Here is a 5,551-nt window from a genome sequence, read left to right as displayed (position 1 = left end):
GCCATTGGGTCAAAATCCTGGAATACCTCCCGAACGGCATTGTGGGTCAACCCACAGCACATGGACTGCAGCGATTCAAGAAGGCAGCTCACCACCACCTTCTCAAGGGCAACTAGGGATGGGCAATAAATGCTGGCCAGCCAGCAACGCCCATGTCCCATGAATGAATAAAGAAAAAACTCTGTGCTTTTCTCAGCATTTCCAAAGGGATCGTTGAGTCACTCATCATTGCCTCTTGCATGCAGAAACCCCAAATGCTCCATCCTCTGCTCCTGCCAACCTTCCTGGTAGCGCATACATCTCACAAATTTTCCCATTCCTTCTACCTCACCCATATTTCCCCTTCAGATTCGACCAATAGTATCCTCACCTTTTCACACTTTCTTCCAAAATGTCCACTCACTCATGAATATAGCCGTAGCCATTTATAACATTTTGGGGTGGCATGGTAGCACAGTGGTTAGCACTATTGCCTCACAGTGCCAAGGACCCGGGTTCACTTCCTGTTTCGGGTCACTCTCTGCGCAGAGTCTGCACCTTCTCCCTGTGTCTGCATGGGTTTCCTCCAGGTGCTCCAGTTTCCTCCCACACTCCAAAGATGAGCAGGTTCGGTGGACTGGCCATGCTAAATTGTCCCTTAGTGTCAGGGGGATTAGCAGAGCAAATATGTGGGTTACAAGCATAGCACCTGGGTGGGATTGCTGTCAGTGTCGGCCCAATAGTTTGAATAATCTCCTTCTGTACTGTAGGGATCCTATGATTACCTTATTGTGAACATTCATATTGACCCTGCAGTTTTAACCAAAACCTAATACATTGGTTGTAACATTTTGCTCCTTACTGAAGTCACACTGACTGGGGAATGGAGATCTAACTCAAATCACACCACGATCTCTCCACCTTCTCCATTAATAATATCCCTCTCACCGCTCCTTCAAAGTACTACCATTCACTCAATTTCATCTTTTGTTCCTCCTATCCACCCTCAGCCTCTGCAATAAGCAATGATACATCTCAATATTTTCAGCAATTTAAGATTTTCTTAGTTGTTACACCTGACATCTTCCCTCTACCCCTCTGCTGTTTAGGATGATGCTATCACTCAATCTGTCCCTGCTATTAGGTATCTTTATGCAGACTGTCTCTATCACTTAGAGATTGTCTTGCAATAAAGAGTAAATGTTTTATTATATGTACTGACTTACAATCTAGAATAATGGTTTAAAAAAATCCATTCAGCTGTTCTGATCGAGTAAGCCCAAATCTATTAGAGCTATTGCATTGTGTTGTTGTGTCTGCCACTGCTTTACTAAATTATATTTCAGTATATAATGTACATGTTCAATATGAAGCTAAGTAACATGAACAATGGTTTCTGGCTGAATACCAGAAGGATACAGGATTTCACATATCTATAGTTAACCATTTACATTCATCAGGATTCACGTTTAGTTACCGAAGAGGATCAAAGTTGTCACTCTGAACTTACAGTTTGGGCAGTGCATTTATATTGTCAAACTAAGGGTGTGTAATCATATCAAATTGATCACTTCAAAACAGAAGGTAAGGAAATGACTCTGACCAAAAAGTGTGGCTGAAGGAAAATGATAAACTGGATGGACATCAGTGCGTTAAATTCCCATTCTGAACTAAAGCACTACCAATTGGAAGGCTTTGTTTAGGCAGAACAGTCTTGTTCTTACCTGTGATATGGACAGAGATGAAAGAGAATTGAAACCTTTGTTCCCTTTCCCTATTGTCTGTAATCGATCTGTTTTTAGCAAAGAAGGTTTGTGTTTCTCAACTCCCTGACTATTCAGTGATCATTTCTGAATAGTCAGCAGCATGGATTTAAATAAAGTGGATTATTTATTCACACACACACACACACACGATGCAGTTCAAGAAGATAGTTCACCTTACCGGTTTATCAACAAAGGCGCAATTCAGAAATCACATGCCTGCCTTGTCCTAGGAAGAAGGAATCATTGTAGACTCATTGAAGAATGTAGCTACACTCCCAAAGGGTTGTCATAGAAACATACATAGGGAATAGAAGCAGGCGTAAGCCATTTGGCCCTTTGAGCCTGTTCCACCATTCATTTTGATCACGGCTGATCATCAAATTCAATATCCTGATCCCACCTTCCCCCCATATCCATTGATCCCTTTAGCCCCAAGAGCTATATCTAACTCCTTCTTGAAATCACACAATGTTTTGGCCTCAACCACTGTCTGTGGTAGTTTTTCTGCCTTTTGTTGGTTTTGGTCGAGGGAGGACCTTGGGTCCGGGACATTGGGAGAACTCCCTGCTCATCTTCCAGCGGTGTCATTGGATCTTCAACTTCCTCCTGATCATGGGTTGATGTCATAGAAACATAGAAGATTGGAGCAGGAGGAGGTCATTCGGCCCTTCAAGCCTGTTCCGCCATTCATCACGATCATGACTGATCATCCAACTCAATAGCCTAATCCTGCTTTCTCCCCAAAACCTTTGATCCCATTCACCCCAAGTGCTATATCCAGCCGCCTCTTGAATACATTCAATGTTTTGGCATCAACTACTTCCTGTGGTAATGAATTCCACAGGCTCACCACTCTTTGGGTGAAGAAATGTCTCCTCATCTCCGTCCTAAATGGTCTACCCTGTATCCTCAGACTGTAAGCCCTGGTTCTGGACACACCCACCATCAGGAACATCCTTCCTGCATCTACCCTGTCTAGTCCTGTTAGAATTTTATAAGTCTCTATGTGATCCCCCCTCATTCGTCCAGGTGGTTTCAATAGCTGAATTCGTATATCAGTGATGCTGCAGGGTTCCCTCAAAGAGATGGCTTTTCAGACAATCACAAAGTTGGTTCCTTGTGGATTTCTTACCGGGAGGTCAAGCTTAAAGTCATAGAGGTTTACAGTATGGAAACAGGCCCTTCGACCCAACTAGTCCATGCCGCCCCTTTTTTTAACTCCTAAGTGAGTCCCAGTTGCCTGTGTTTAGCCCATATTTCTCTATATCCATCTTACCCAAGTAACTGTCTCAACGCTTTTTAAAAGACAAAATTGTACTGTCTCTACTACTGTCTCTTTTTTTTCAGGCAAGAGAAAACCATTTATTTCAGAGTGTTTGGATTTTACAGATTAAGTAGCAAATTCAGTACAAATCAAACCTTTTGTATTGAGGCCTTGAGAAATGGAGAGAACTGGTCTGCTCCTCATCATCCCAAAATAAGAGTGAATCTCCTTTAAAATGCTACCCCTCAAATTTCAGAAAATAATAGGTTTGTTTCCCATTCCCAAAAATGGTTCCTAGTCACAAGTTAGTTGCTGAAAAGGCGATTTGGAAAGGAATAAATCACACTGGCCTAAGGGCAGAGTTGAGGATCTGTGAAAAGCAGAGACTGATGGTTTCATCACAAGTTGATTAGCTTGAGACAACTATGGAAACCTACAGCAAGTTAGAAACACTTGCGATGGACTATAGAGGGGCCGGACTCATTGTACTCCTGCTTACTGATCTACATTTGCTGGAAGGTGGAGAGCGAAGCCAAGATGGAGCCTCCGATCCATATTGAGTACTTCCTCTCAGGTGGAGCAATGATCTTTACCTTCATTGTACTCGGAGCCAAGGTTGTGATTTCCTTCTTCATCCGATCAACAATACCTGGGAACATGGTGGGCCTACCAGACAAAAGTGTTTGCAGAAAGAACCTTCTTGATATCGACATCACATTTCATGATGCTATTGAAACAGGTCTCATGGATACCAACAGACTCCATCCCAAGGAAGGATGGTTGGAAAAGGGCTTCTGGACACCTCAAACGCTCATTACCAATGGTGATAACTTGGCCATCAGGGAGCTCATAACTTTTCTCCAAGGCTGAGGAGGAGCTAGCTGTCTGCACCTCAAATTCAAAATCTAAGGCCTCGTAGGCAAGTTTCTCCTTGATGTCACGTACAATCTCCCTCTCGGCCGTGGTAGTGAAGGAGTATCCACGTTCAGTCAGGATCTTCACTGCATATTCAGTGAGATCCCGGCCAGCCAGGTCTAACCTCAGGATGGCATGAGGCAAGGCATACCCTTCATAGATTGGCACAGTGTGAGAAACACCATCACCAGTATCTAACACAATGCCAGTTGTATGGCCAGAGGCGTACAAGGACAGCACAGCCTGAATGGCAACATACATGGCTGGTGCGTTGAAGGCCTCAAACATGAGGTCATCTTCTCCCAGTTGGCTTTGGGGTTGAGAGATGCCTCTGTGAGGAGAACCGGGTGCTCCTCTGGGGCCACTCGCAGTTCATTGTAGAAGGTGTGTTGCCAGATCTTCTCCATCTTCTGTAATGATGTAACTTGAACACCTGGAAGACTTGATATGCAGACATCTCTGGCTTTAAAAGCCACAGGTGCTACTGCCTATTTCTGCAGCTGTTTTTTGTGTATTCTTTGCAGATTGACCAGTTCCTCCTTGGTTCTTGGGATAATATATTTGTTATCTGAAGATAGCTTCAATCAAGTGACCACCTGATAAAATACTTCACCCAGAATGGTTCAAAGCTAGAAGCCAATGGAGAATAGATTGTGGTGGTGGTCAGGATGGGAGTGCTCCGTTCACACCCAATTGTGATCAATTGGTTTCTGTGTATCAAGCTTGGAACCAAGGAACCTCATGGTCTATATGCTTTGATTCCCAAGGTGTCAACAAAACAACAGCAGGGATAAATCTCACAGAGTGGTTTCATCTCCTTACTTGAGAAAGGATATACTGGCACTGGAGGGGGTGCAGAGGAGATTCACTGGGTTGATTCCAGAGTTGAGAGGGTTGGCTTATGAGGAGAGACTGAGTAGACTAGGGCTATACTCATTGGAATTCAGAAGAATGAGGGGAGATCTTATAGAAACATATAAGATTATGAAGGGAATTGATGAGATAGAAGCAGGGAAGTTGTTTCCACTGGCGGGTGAAACTAGAACTAGGAGGCATGGGCTCAAAATAAGGGGGAGCAGATTTAGGACTGAGCTGAGGAGGAACTTCTTCACACAAAGGGTTGTGTATCTGTGGAATTCCCTGCCCAGTGAAGCAGTTGAGGCTACCTCATTAAATATTTTTAAGGCAAGGATAGATAAATTTTTGAACAGTAAAGGAATTAAGGGTTATGGTGAGCGGGCGGGTAAGTGGAACTGAGTCCACGAAAAGATCAGCCATGATCTTATTGAATGGCGGAGCAGGCTCGAGGGGCTAGACGGCCTACTCCTGCTCCTGGTTCTTATGTTCTTATGTTCTTATCTTGGTATGTCCATTTAAGTGGGAAGTTCCACTCACGGTTATTCAATCTGAAACTCTTCAGAGTTTCGGCAGAAATTACAAAGGTCACCTGACATTCAGCTGCCATCTTAGCCACTGTTAATGTCCTTTTTAAAATAAAAATTCCAGAAGGTTCAAAACAAAATACCGTATATATTTTAAAATTATAGATTTGTAATGCCCCATCCACAAAATAGGTTAAAGTCATACTGTTAAAAACAGACTATGAAGGGTTGGCATAGTTTATTGA

At 43.3% G+C, this 5,551-nt stretch overlaps 1 pseudogene; it reads right to left on the bottom strand.

Annotated features, from left to right (window-relative positions):
• Positions 1 to 3,452: 3,452 nt before the first annotated feature.
• Positions 3,453 to 4,349, bottom strand: LOC144503540 (actin, cytoskeletal 1A pseudogene; annotated as a pseudogene).
• Positions 4,350 to 5,551: the final 1,202 nt, after the last annotated feature.

This window comes from Mustelus asterias, chromosome 14 (assembly GCF_964213995.1).
Source record: "Mustelus asterias chromosome 14, sMusAst1.hap1.1, whole genome shotgun sequence".
Classification (NCBI taxonomy): Eukaryota; Metazoa; Chordata; class Chondrichthyes; order Carcharhiniformes; family Triakidae; genus Mustelus; species Mustelus asterias.
The sequence above is the reverse complement of the archived record's forward strand: the minus strand, read 5'-3'. Positions and strand labels throughout refer to the sequence as shown.